General features: G+C 45.3%; 1 pseudogene; it reads right to left on the bottom strand.

Annotated features, from left to right (window-relative positions):
* Positions 1 to 6,151: 6,151 nt before the first annotated feature.
* On the bottom strand, positions 6,152 to 12,962 carry LOC147707158 (uncharacterized; annotated as a pseudogene).
* Positions 12,963 to 13,165: the final 203 nt, after the last annotated feature.

The raw sequence follows: 13,165 nt of genomic DNA on the forward strand, positions 1-13,165 counted from the left end.
TAAAGCCACAAGCTCTCATCTCCCCTGCCACAAAGACCCTACATTGGTTACCAGTTGGCAGAAGAACCACATTCAAACATCTTTGTATCATCCACAAAGCGATACATGGAACAGGGCAGATCGTCATCAGGGATAAAATCCCCAATTACATTCAAAGAAGGAACTTCTGCTGTAGATTGACACCTCGCCTCAAAATCCCATCATACAAGAAAAAAAAACATAGGTGGCATATTGTTCTTTGTTCAAGCCACTAAACTATGGAATTATTTACCTCTAAACATAAGATCCACGGATAACTATCTTAACTAGTTGACTCTTCCCCACGTAACCACTATATTCAACATAAATGTACAGCATGTCCCTGTGTATATAAGCATTTATTTGGATTAAATGTATGTATATTGATAAGTGTATTCCTTTGTTTAAATGTGTATAACAATTATGTTTATAAATATATAGATTTCCGTTAAGTCTGCTTAACAAATGTACATATTACTTATGTTTATATTATTCTCTGTTCAACATGTATATAGATCACTGCATCAATAAGAAAATGTTTCTCATAACTAATAATCTTCACTTTTGAATTATTAAAAGAAAAAATATATTTAAAAAAATAGCTAAAAGTACAGCAACAAATAAAAGTCAGAGTTTATCAACTACACTTAAATCTAGGTATATTACGTGTTTTACACATACATACCTTCTGTGTACTTATGTATCTTTGTATTTATTACTTTACTTCTAATTCTGCATTTCCAATGCACTACCTATATCGGACCCTGTTCTTCTCTCAATATATCCGCTATCTCCACTCTTTGACTCATCCCAAACCCCCATTTTACTACAATGATCCCCAAAATAACCCTTTCAAGACTCTTTCCTTCTCTACCCTTCCTTGCTTCATCTCAAACCTCATTTACTATTCAGATCTCCCAAGCAAACCTTTCTAAAACCTTCCCAAATGTATCCCTCCTAGACTCTGTGGAGAAGTGTGGCTCAGGGGTTAGAGGCGGCAAACCCGGAAGCTGAGATTGGCCCTGGACCAGGGTTCAATTCCCCGCCTCGGCAGGTCTTGGGCTAAAAATTCCACGGACTCGATAATTCTCGCTCCGGTGCCTTCTCGACTCACGGGTTCACACTCTGCGACTCTGGGCAATAGCTTGCTTAATCTCCACAACGGCCCCTTGCGGCAGGATGCCTGGCTTTCACCTTGTGGATACCCTGCCGGGGTTATCTCACAGGGGAATACCAGGACGGGTTCCCTAAGCAAGCGCCGGGAAACCCAATGCGGGTAGCTGTGCGCTATATAAGCTCAAATACATTTACATTTACTCTTCTGATACCTCATCTTGCTCCCTAATCCACTTCTAGAGGATCTTACCGTCCATCTCTCCTTTTCTTATCCCAAACCTCCTGCTACTGCTATGATTCCCAAATAAACACTTTCCAGACCCTTCCCTCTTCTATCCCTCCACTATCCTTGCAATCCAACTAACATACTCACATATCCACTGCTCAAATAATTTCCTATTTCCCTTTACTAATTCACAACTAATCATTTTTGGATTTCGGAGTAGCGTGCTACTCGGCAAAAAGAGTTTTGATGCCTGGTCAGGAATAGTAAGCGCTATATAAATACAATTACAATTATATGTAAGGCAATGACATTTTAAAGGCACCTAGGTATTTAGCCAAGGCTGGGTAAGAGGATTGGAGTGGTTGGCCTCGAAAGGTGACGTGCACAAGTTAGTTTCACTCCTGCAGTTGTCCCAGCTGATCTGATGTCATCCACAAAGGGTGAGCGGAAAACATCCATGGCAGGCACTCCACTTATGTAGAAAAAGATGCTAGCTCTCCATGGACGTATTTAATGCCACTGACCAAGTACTGCTATAAGCAAGCAGGAGCTGCCTCGAACAGACCCAAAATGACAACTCACAGCTAAGTTGGTAGCAGCGGATGCTCCCCAGCTGCCGGGCATGTGCCAACCTTAGGGGTTAGGAGGTGAGCGCAGGACTGTTGCTGAGCTGGGGGGCTCCCACCAACTGATTTTTCCTCTATCCTTTGGTTAGAGGGCTGCCCTGGGCACTGGGGAGCATAGCTGGCAAATTTTCATGGTGCTTATTTGTGACATTTGTGGCTTGACATGTGACAATTTGTGGAAAACGTGTTGCTGGGCATAACACACATTAAAATAGGTTATCCCAAATATTACCATATCTAGTGCAATGAAATGGACTAGAAAGGTATTTAACATAGCATCAACACACGTGAAGTACTTATGCAAGTTCCCTCATTGACATACATTTTTTTAAATGATCGCCCCTCTTGTGTTCTGGGACTTTTAAGCCCATTCGTCATAGTACAGATCAGAGGTGCACTGGAATATCATGAGCAAGTTTACAAATGCCTGTTAGAGAACAGCCTTGTTTACATTGGAAACTGCCAGGAAAGGCTGCAGATGGGAAACTATAAAGCATATTGCAACTTTGGAAACATGTTTAAAAATAGTGATGCTTTTAATGCATCCAGTTGTTGTTTATGGGCCTGCCCATCCTTGGGAAATGAGCATGTATAAGTCCCAAAATGTAAATTGATTTTAGCTTAATAATAATAATAATAATAATTACATTTATAAAGGGCCTGGTTACACTGAGCCAGTGTGTCCCCGCGCTGCAGTGGCAGTAGAGAAAAGTAGCGCCTATCATACAGGATTAGGACGCAGGGAAAAGGTAGGTCTTCAAACCTTTCTGAAAGATCATTTTGGAGTGCTCCAAACAGAGTGTCTGCGGGAGCGAATTCCCCAATTGGGCAGCCAAGTAACGAAACGATCGCCCACCCATCCTAGCTCTCTTGACTTTGGGGACATGTACAGTGCCTTTCCAGCCGAACCTTAAAAGTCTGGTCGGTACATAGGGTATGAGAAGATTGTGAAGATATGAGGGGTCCTTTCTTTGTAAGATCCGATGACTCACGCACAAGGCTCAGAGAGTGGATACCATTGTTGAATCTCAGGAGTTATGTAATAAAATCTCTTCTTTTTTCCATGCCGAAATTGCTGATATTTACAGTTCATTGGAACTCCTTAACCGGGAATTAGACTCCTCTCCTCCGCCTCCACCGGCCACTATAGCGCATGAGTTTGTTCAACCCAGATCTGGCTTTCTTTCTTTTCCTCCTCTCTCCCTAGAGGAGACAAACCGTATCCTCGATAATATAAAATCTGGTTACCCGTTGGACCCATGTCCGTTGAAAATCTTGAAGTCTTGCAGGGAAGTGATTCTGCCTCCACTTCTGGAGGTGCTTAACCTTGCCATCACTGAGGGTGTTTTTCCCCTCTCCTGGAAACTGGCAGTGGTTAAGCCACTCTTGAAGAAAGCTTCTTTGGACCCCGGAGTCTTGAAAAATTTCAGACCTATTTCTCTGCTACCGGCCCCTGCAAAAATATTGGAAGTCCATCTCAATCATCATCTTACCACCTTTCTTGATGACTCGAACTTGCTTGACAGTTCGCAGCATGGCTTCCGACGAGCCCACAGCACGGAATCCGCCCTTACCGTAGTGGCCAATAACATCCGCTCGAAGGTCGATAGGGGCCATATAACTCTTTTGGTCCTACTCGACCTGACGGCTGCCTTCGACACCCTCTTATCCTCTGTCCTGGTTTCCAGGCTTAGGGAGATAGGTGTTGGTGGCCTCGCCCTCAGTCTTCTAGCCTCCTTTCTCCATCAAAGGGAGCAGAGGGTAAAACTGGGAGATTATCTGTCCACTTCCATCCCTGTGCAGTGTGGGGTCCCCCAGGGATCTTCTTTAAGTCCCATTCTCTTCAATATCTACGTGGCCCCACTTGCCAGGGTTGTGAGATCATATGGGTTTGAGGTGTTGTCGTATGCCGACGACACACAAATCATGGTCTCCCTAACACAGTTGGTGAATGACTCTGCCCTCAACTTTAGATAGTGAATGGAGGCCGTTTCCCGCTGGATGGTCCAAAACTTCCTAAAACTGAATGGAGAAAAGACCGAGGTCCTGATCTTTGGGGGTGGCCAGGATATCTGATCTAAAGACTGGTGGCCGGATTGCCTTGGGGACTGTCCCCTCCCTTCCGACTTTGCCAGGAACCTTGGGGTCCTGATTGACACCGCACTTTCCTTTGACCGTAAGGTCAGTAGGACAGTGTCCACCTGCTGCGGTATCATCAGGACCCTCAGAAAGATCGGATCTTATCTCTCTCTTGAGGCAAGGAAGCAAGCCATGGTTGCTCTGGTCTCCTAAAGACTCGATTATTTTAATGCACTGTATGCAGGCATGAACAAGAGTCTTGTTTACCGTTTGCAGATGGTCCAGAACGCCGCGGCCAGGCTGGTCCTTAATCTTTCTAGGCTCTCCTCAGTATCCTTGGCCAGGAAAGATCTTCAGTGGCTGCCCGTTCAGTCCAGGATCTCTTTCAAGCTTCTTTGCCTTGCCCATGGGGCTATCTATGGTTCCGGCCCAGAGGGCATTAGGTCTCTCTTAGTTCCCTACCTACCCAGCAGAGCCCTTCGGTCTTCCACCAAAAATCTTATTATAGTCCCTAGATTTGCCTAGGCAAAATGGGGAGGCAGGGCCTTTTCCACACTGGTTCCTAGGCTCTGGAACTCCCTCCCCTCTCATTTGTTAGGACAACCATCTCCTGCACTCTTCCGAAGGGATCTGAAAACCTGGCTTTTCCGAGAGGCTTATTCTTAACCATGGACCCGGTGTTTTGAGACCTGACGCGTTCATATCTGTTTTTACGCGCCTTGATGCCCTTGGACTAAGTTGCGCGCTACAAATCCCCATTCATTCATTCATTCATTCATTCAAGGCCTTGATCTTAACCCTCTCCCTAATGAGGAGCCAGTGCAGAGAAGCCAGTGCACCAGCCGCTGAGGCCCTTTTAGAGAGCCTGAGAACTAGTTTAGCTGCTGCATTCTGAATGCACAGTAGGCGCTGCAGGCATCTTGCAAATGCGCCCAAATATAAAAGGTTGCCATAGTCCAGGTGAGATGTGACCATGGCGTGGACCAGGATATTTCTAGATGCAGTGGGAAGGGCATCAAGGGTTTTCCTCATTCTCTTCAATATACCAAAACATGCACCTGCCACCTGCCTGGTGTGGTAGTCGAAGGACAACTTGTTATCCACCCAGACCCCAAGATTCTTAGCCCGCTCACAAGGTATGGGAGTCGAGCCCAGAGACTGGGGCCACCATGCCGAGGACCAACCAGAAGGAGCCTTCCCAATCACCAACACCTCGGTCTTGCTGCCATTCAACCTTAAGCAATTATTTGCCATCCAGTCAGCCAGTTCCTGTAGGCAGGCTACAAAGTTGGAGGCAGCATCTGCCCTAGCTTGGGTCAGATAGACTACTAGCTGGGTATCATCAGCATAGGACAAGGTGCTAATTCCATATTTATCCGAGATTTTAGCCAGGGGGGAGACATACAGATTGAACAGTGTAGTGCTCAAAACAGAACCCTGAGGCACGCCCTTGGCCAGCTTGATGTTTGTAGAGTAATGGTTTCCTTGCATAACTTGAAAGCTGCGCTCGGATAAAAAGAACTCCATCCATTTTAATGCTCTGCCAGCTACACCCCCTCTCTCCAAATCGTTGAGCAAAGTATGGTGGGCGACAGTGTCGAATGCGGCACTTAAGTCTAAGAGAATCAAGGCTACAGTCTGACCTTTGCCCGCATACTTCCTGATGGTCTCAGTGGAGTACAGCAGGGCTAATTCCATGGAATGCAAAGCTCGAAAGCCGAACATGGAATGGTGAAGGAGGTTATTGGTGCAAATGTGGTCAGTAAGCTGAGAATTCACAATCTTTTCCGCAACTTTTGCAAAATACAGGAGCAAAGAGATGGGGCGCAGATTGTCAAGGTGGTCAGCACTAATGTGAGGCTTTTTCGGTAGGGAAAGCACCACAGCCTCCTTCCACATTTCTGGGACCACTCCTGAGATAAAGGACAACTCTAAAAGGTGTCTCAGAAAAGGCTCAAGTGTGTTCATACTACTCCTCAACACTTATGGGGTAGCCGGGTCCCTAGGCGAACCTGATTTAATATCCATGGCAATTCTCTTAAGGATGTCCTGAGGCGGTACATCAAATTAAAAAATACCCTGCATTTCAGCAACATCCACTACTTCCATTTCTACTCTTTTCCCATCACGCGCTGAATTGGGAAAGGAAGAATACATTCTCTCCACCTTATCCACAAAATATTCCGCTACTCAATTGCATGACTCCTCAGAGCCGGTGCAAGGTGCTGCAGCAGATGCCAAGGAAGAAATCTCAGTAAAGATCTTAAACATCTCTTTAGTGAAGTTCTCTGCTGTTTGTATTCTGTCATTAAAATAGGCTGCCTTTGCCTTTCTAATGAGTGAATGGTAGTTCTTAAGGCTGAGTTTGTAGTCAACTTTCAGGCGAGCAGAGAAAGCCTTCCTCCATCGCCTTTCCAGCTGTTTACAAGTGGTTTTAGCGCAACGTAACTCTTCACTAAACCAAGGCGCGGTTTTACGTCTATTCGTGGACATTTTAGAAGACCAAGGTGCAGTACAGTCAAGAGCAACAGTAATACGTCTCTCGAGAGCTTTGAAGACCTCATTTACATCCTGCCCAGAGGGAGGACCCTCCCTCAAGAAGGCCAGGTCAAAGCGCCCTGCGAGAAACCAGCCCACTTTCTTCTTTTTATTCCGGGCTTGGCTCCCTCCTGAGTTTTTAAAATGGGCAGCTTGATCCTAAACGGGATCAGAAAGTGATCAGACCAAAGCACTGGGAGTGGAGGCTCTGTTCCCAGAGCATCCCAGTTGGCAAAAATAGGGTCAAGCAAATGCCCTAGTTTATGGGTGGGGAGTTCAGATTTGAAAACGATTTGTAAAACTTCAAGTTCCTGGCCTAACTCTTGCGCCCCAGAGCTAAGTGCATCGTCAAGATACAAATTCATATCTCCCAGCACCAATAGTTTTTCAAAACGTATGGCTGGTTGAAAGAGGTAGTCAATCAGACTGGGGTAAAACGCAAATGTGGTCCAGGGGGTCTGTATATCAGTAGCCCCTTCACAACATAATTTGTAGCCAAAGTAATAGTAAACAGGCCTGCCTCCCCATCCACTATGTTAGCAGGTACTAGTGAGCATCGGATACCATGTTTGAAAATAATTGCAATGCCCCCCTTCCCGTCGTGCTCCTCGGTCAATTCTCTCGATCCCATAGCCATTAGGGAGTGCCTCCAAAATTTCAGGCGCAGAGTCAACATCCAGCCATGTTTCCGTAAGAAACAGGACATCAATTTGATCTTCCAAGAGTAGGTCACATATTTCAAATCTGTGCTTCCTTAAGGATCTACAATTGATAAGCGCTAGCCTGAGTGCATTATCGCCTTCTCTGATCTCTGCTTAAAAGGCAGAACTTGTTGAATAATGCTCGTAAAAATCAGAAATTCACAACACATGTCAGCAGCAGCCCTGCCAAGTACCACGCATTAGGCGATAGACTAACGCATTTTAATGTGATGGTCCGCATAACCGCATTAAGATGCATTATCACACATTTTTAACGCCTTGACCACCTGCTGCGCTTAGCCTGGGTGAACTAAGCAGGTAGTCACTGCCGGGCACTGGTGCGATGAAAACAGCAGCGCACATGCTGCCACAATGCCGATCATGCTGCTGCACTTAGGTTGATGGTCACACAATCAACTGAGATAAGTTGGTACTTTGTTTATTTAAGCTGCCCCAAGAGTAGTGCAGATTGTGGTCCTTTAAAAAAAGAAAAATAATTGTGATCTCAGATCAGGGCCGGCCTCTCTGGGCCACGTGGGTCCGACATCCTGGAGTTACTAAAAATAAACATGAAACAGCAACGCCTGCCCCACCATCTCACATGGATCCTGCGTCTACGGTTGTTTTCCGGGGCGAAGGCGCACTGCTGCAGTTCATTGGCTCAATCAAGAAGCAGGTTGGATATTTGTTCCTGTGCTGCTCGTACACTAAGGCAAGGTTGCACCTGGATCATTTGTAGCTCCTCACAATATACTGTGTGGAGGTGGTTGCCATCCCGACAGGGTACCGGAGGAGTAGGCAGAGGCAATGAAGCATATTTTCCTGGCTGCTGGGTCAGTGCCACTGGGGTAGAGCATGGGCTCTGTACATGGGGCGCAGCACAGCAGATATGAATGTCTGTGGTGTTGCCACTTAGTTCAAATCATAATGCTGAGCACTCTGGAGGGCCCCAGGGCCGGACTGGGAACGAAAACCGGCCCTGGCAAAATACTCGGCGGCCCCTCCCCCCACTCCCCCAGGGGTGGGGGTCCGTTGGGGGTGCGGCCGAGCACTTTGCAGGGCCGTTTTTCGGCCGATTTTGTTACAGGGCCATTTTGCAGCAACACTGCAAAAACGTCCCTGTGACAAAAACGGGCCCCAGGGGCATAAAACCGGCCACCACCCTTGCGGCACACCAGGGGATTGCCCGGTGCCCTCAACGGCCAGTCTGGCCCGGGAGGGCCCACCTGCTGCTGCACCAGGCCCTTGGCATCAAGTTTACACCAGTGGTTCCTGCCACTGCTGGATGGCGCTGGCTGGCCGATACCCACGTACTCTTGCAGTCTCAAGGCTGGCCATCATCATCAGCCTGGCACTAGCACAGAGCCACTACAATTACGTTCTGAGCACACTGTCAGGTGAGTGCTCAAGTAAAAGCTTTTAATTCCTCAAATACTACTTATGATGCTTGTAAAACATGGGGGCATATTATCAAGGGTGGCGATAGTGAATTATCGCGCTTAAGCGGCTGTTTTCGGCCGCTAAGCGGCGATAATTCTATCGCCCTATTAGCAAGCTGTCGCTAACAGCAGTTAGCGACAGCTTGTAGGCGATAGCAAGCGGTTTGGGGCCTGCTTTGCATGTCAGCGATATTTATCACTAATGACATGCAAAGTGGGCGTTCCCAACCTGTTTGCGACTGACAGCAGTCGCTAACATCGCTATCGCCTATTACCAACACAGGCGTAGCGTTGGAAATATTTGCGCTAAGCGCGAATATCTCCAAAAACGAATGCCTGCTCAGACCAGTTCTTAGCCATGTTATCCAATCGGAGGTGAATAACATGGCTAAGAGCATTTCGTCGCTTATGCGTGAATATCGCTGTATTCTCAGAGATATTAACGCATTTCGCCGCTATCGCCGGAATATTCATCACTTTGGAGATAAACGTTGCTAATAGCACGTATCTCAGCGATAAATTCCGGCGATGCTCAGCGATAAAAAAAAAGTCGCTAAGCCTATTTAGCGATAAAAATCGCTACTTATTGGTAATATGCCCCACGGTTTGCAAGTTGGGAAATATTCAACTGGCTTTCTGTTATTTTACTGTATTGTATCAATATTTTATCATATGGTTAGCAATTTCCTTCCCATAAGGCACATGAGAGAGGGCTTGCGTATTGAAGCTAGGCTGGGCCCAGATCATGGAGATGTGACCTGTTGCTACGGAAACTGGCCTGGTCCCGGCTAAGTTCTTTGCTTTGTTTTTGGCAACAATAACACAGCTTTCTCTGTATCCAACCAGCACGAACCTCAAGTGCCATCAGAACAGGCACTTTTATCCTCCTGCAGTGTAACAGCCTCACAGCCCTGTGATTGTAGAGACACAGTCCAGCTTTCACTCTTATCAGCACTCAGCCCAGAGACTGCTCGCTTCTAGTAAGTGCCATTCTACCTTCTCCAATATCCTAATAACTTAATTTACTTTGTATCGCTACCTTCTTCAAATATATCCTAATATTTTAATTTACTTTTAAGAGCGTGTAACTGACAGTGGCGCATCATGATCATGAGTTTTAAAGTAAAGTTACTGCTGCTGAGGCCTCCGAGATCATGATATGTGCTGGGGCCCTATTCACATCCTGTAGTCGACCGGGTCCCCTGTGGCAGATAGCCTGGGCAGACTCTGCCAATTAATATCATGGTTACACATTTATTTAAGAGTATGATCAGGTTACAAGGACACTATTAGTTTCCTTTTCTGGTACTTTGCAGCAGTTTTAAGATCAGCTTAGAGTTTCTGTTGCTCAAATGGATGTAATATCTGATATTCATATGTTTCCCTCATCTTCATTACTTGATTTTGCTTGTGAGAAAGTGTCACTCATAGAAATTATGAAAGTTTTACACATAAGCAATCTGAAGCCTCTGCAGTTATGCAGTGGGTTTTCTGGTCAAAAAGCAAGCGGGACTACCGGAAATCCCCCCCCCCCTTGTGTTAATCAACATTTATTAAAATTTGACATGAGAGGGATTTCTTTGGAGGCGGGGTTCGTACAACCCCCGGCCGTATTTATTAAAACATAAAACCAAATACAAAATGTGAAATGAACAATATTTACACATTTACACAGAAACGTTTCATGACATTTGATTACAATGTATATATACAAATATCAGATAGCTAACATTAACATAATTCTAGTACAAGGTGTTTCCTATCCGAATCTAACATATGAACCATAATCATACTGTAATTACTTTTCTGCGTACCCTATTTGGGCCTACGGCAAGGTCACTAACTGGTGTCAGATCCTTATCAAATTAACCACGCCCTCGAATCGGAGCGCACATGCACAGAGGACCCGTTTACAGTGAGGGTACTTCCCCCCGGTTACCCCCGTATGATCTATTAAATCCATTGAAGGGGGACCTTGCATCTCTGTGCCGTTTACTGACGTCATTGTGCACGTGCGGCGTGTCCACCAGCCTAGAGAAAGCGTGACTCTCCCCTCCCCCGCACCCATACAGCCAACCAGCTGTACCACCCCTGGAGTTCTAGGAGCGACCACTTGTCCCTCCCCTTGGGCGACCCCATTCAAGAATGGCGCCGCCCTCTAAGGACCTTAAGGCCACAGGCGAGCGTAGTTGACCGACTATCTGGCCCCCCCTACCCTCCTACACTGAAAGGTCATGCCCTGCCCTTAAAACTCACTAGCCAAGCCATTATATTTTCTTTTCTTTTTTTTTATTTTTTTTGATTGAAAGTTCATAGCAATATAATGTACATTAGGAACAACAGTATATAATAAATAGATATATATAAATATATAAATACGCATGATATAAAAACGGAGACAGCTGATATAGCATGAAGTATTGTTTACAAAGGAAAGAGATTAATGAGGAGAGAGAGAAGTAAGAGTGAAGGTCATACCAGAGTCAAAAAATTGACATAATCTATGAGACCCCACACCTAGACAACCTCCATATAGCCAAGGGTGCCCATATCCGTGGCCCCATTTCCCTAGATTTAATTCCCTTTAGGGCATACAGTTCTGACTCGATGTTATGGATCCCTAACATCCTACAAATCCACATTTGGAAGGTTGGGGCCTCGACATCCTTCCATGCAGCAGCAATTAATATTCGAAAAACAGCTGTTGATATAAAAACCAGCGCCTCAATCTCTGTGCTTAAACCCAGCTTAGCAACACAACCAAGTATTAAAAGATTAGGGGATATGCCTATTCTGACAGCTAGCAGCCCCTCTAAAAACTTTTCAATTTCCTTTTTAATGGGGCCCAATTTTTCACAACTACAAAACATATGCAAAACATCGGCTGGCCCATTACCACACCTAGGGCAGTTGTAGTCCGTCCTCTTGCCCCAATTAAACAATTTAGCCGGTGTATAGTATAAATTAAAAAGGGTCTTAAAATGCTGTGCTCTGAGGTTTGAAGATCGCAGAAACTTTTTATCCATTAATATGGCTCTATCCAAGTCGATATCTGGATCCCCCAATTTAGAAGCCCATCCTGCCTCTGTCTTAATCAGATCATCGGGGAGCCTTTCCAGAAATAGCCTATATATTTCCCTAATTCTGCGACCACCACCTTTCATATAATCTAATAATGCACATCCTTTGGATATATTTATGCACAGTCTTTTTGATTTAATTATATTAACCAGCTGCATGTACTTGAACTCTTGACAGCCTCGTAATGAATACCGTGACTTCAACAATTCGAGGGGCCTACATGCATCTTTTATCATTACTTGGCCTAATGTAGTGATTCCCTGTCTTTCCCAGTGTTTCCAGGGGCCATCACCGCTTAGATGCGGGAATAAACCTGAATTCCAGAGTAGAGTGTGTTGGTTATATCTTGGGATACTCTGATTTTTCTGTACAGAAGACCATACCCCCCAGATGTCTTCCAATATTTTATATCCTGATGCCTTAAAAAACGCTTGTCATATTTCCTCAGCAATACCCCATGTGCTTCCCTCCCAAGCGCCAGCTGATAGATAGAGGGGATATCTCCCTGACTGTGCCTAGTGTCCTCTGGAAAAAAGAGTATAGCCATTTCTGTGAGGAGACAAGCCCAGTTGTAAAACCTGAGGTTTGGTATTCCCAGCCCACCCTTTTCCTGGGGAAGAGACATGAATTTATCTGATCTCCTCACCTTGCCGTATTGCCAGACGAAGTTCATGAAGATAGACTCCATTTCCTTAATCAGTATGTCTTCTATTTTAAAGGGAATGGACCTGAATTTGTATAGGATCTTGGGGAAAATTGACATTTTTATGACATTAACCCTTCCAATGATTGATAAGTGGAGATTATCTATTCTTTTTAGGTCCTGTTTGATCTTTTCCAAAAACGGCACAAAGTTATCTTTGATGATATCCCTTGGCTGAGCGTTAATTGTAATACCTAGGTATACTACTGAATCCACATATCTATCGTCCAGTTTAGCTATATTTCTAGAGCATAATACCTGCGTCTTAGCAGCATTTAAGCGATATCCGGATAGTCTCCCAAAATCTGAGGTAATTCTAACTATTTCCCTCAAGGCACTGTCGGGATCCGTGGTAGTTATAGCTAAACCGTCCGCGTAGGCAAGAACCTTTGTGTGGAATCCGTTGGTAACAACTGGCTTAATATTGCTATTCATTAAGAGAGTTATTAAGGGGTCTATATATAATGCAAAAAGGATGGGTGAGCACGGGCACCCTTGCCTCGTGCCTCTTGATATGTGAATCTGCCCAGAACACTCACCCAAATGATGGATACTAGCAGTTGGATTGAAGTACATAGCCTGGATTGCCTGCCGGAATCTGGGACCGAAACCTCTATCTTCCATCACTCTCCACAAGA

Source organism: Lissotriton vulgaris, chromosome 6 (assembly GCF_964263255.1).
Source record: "Lissotriton vulgaris chromosome 6, aLisVul1.2, whole genome shotgun sequence".
In the NCBI taxonomy this organism is placed as follows: Eukaryota; Metazoa; Chordata; class Amphibia; order Caudata; family Salamandridae; genus Lissotriton; species Lissotriton vulgaris.